The following is a 998-nucleotide window of genomic DNA, read 5'->3' as shown; positions in this document are numbered from 1 at the left end:
AGCATTGCTATTATTGATGATTAGTTTCTTATTCTGTAGAAGCAAGCAGAGTTATTTCATACTTTTACAGCTGTAAATGGAATCAGACATTTCTAAGCAGTGTTTTCCCAGAAAGTTTATCTAGTTTATGGTCAGACTCCCTAAATTGATGGAGTATTTTTTTGGCTTCTTGTTCGTGTCCAGTCGGAATGGGAATTATGCCTGCAGCTTTAAGGCAACATATACTTCCTGTTGGATAATTGTTCCAAAAGCTTTACTCACGACTGAACTTTTCTAAGGCATTATCATGTTTTGGTATGGTAAATTCCACCCTAGTATGCTGGCAGTGTCACGAAATAGTTAAGAACTGTTAAGTAACTTTATGTGTATTGAAATATTATATGTGTAGTCTCATTATTTAGAAAGCCCTATTTGCATTGCCATTCATAAAGAAGGAAACGGTAATTCTAAGCACAGAAACAGGTTTAATGTGTTTTGTAACTAAGATTTTTGTACTGCAAACCTCTTCAAAGTTCAGGTTGGCCAAGTAGTACAGGTATCTGTGCATCGGTTTTGCAGCCGTAGAGAAGGGTATGTAAGCCCTGGAAGGAGACTCACAGTGAAGTGTCTGTATTCAGATTTGATAGTTAATATTTGTATAGGCAGTGTTTTGTAGCTCACTTTCACTAAGGTAGTGGTTAGCGAAAGATCTCACTGCTTGTAGCTAAGGTACTGATGAGCACGTTATTTATTTGTTTGTACTAAAAATACCAGGTTGAATTTTATTTTCCCTCAGGTGAGGTTATTTCTATCAGGAACACTCTTTCTTTGCACGAGGGCAGTCACTGCTGTAGTTAACATTAGCACACGTTCTGTGAAGCAGGCAGGCTGCGAGGCAGACAGATGAAGAAGCTTTCCAGGACCCATCAACCAAACTTGCACTGAAATGGTGAAACAGGAAGATGCATAGAGGCCATGGTCTGCCTCATGCATGAGCTCACCCACTTCCCTAAATCCAA

This window comes from Grus americana, chromosome 15, assembly GCF_028858705.1.
Source record: "Grus americana isolate bGruAme1 chromosome 15, bGruAme1.mat, whole genome shotgun sequence".
Lineage (NCBI taxonomy): Eukaryota > Metazoa > Chordata > Aves > Gruiformes > Gruidae > Grus > Grus americana.
This window is presented reverse-complemented; position numbering follows the sequence as displayed.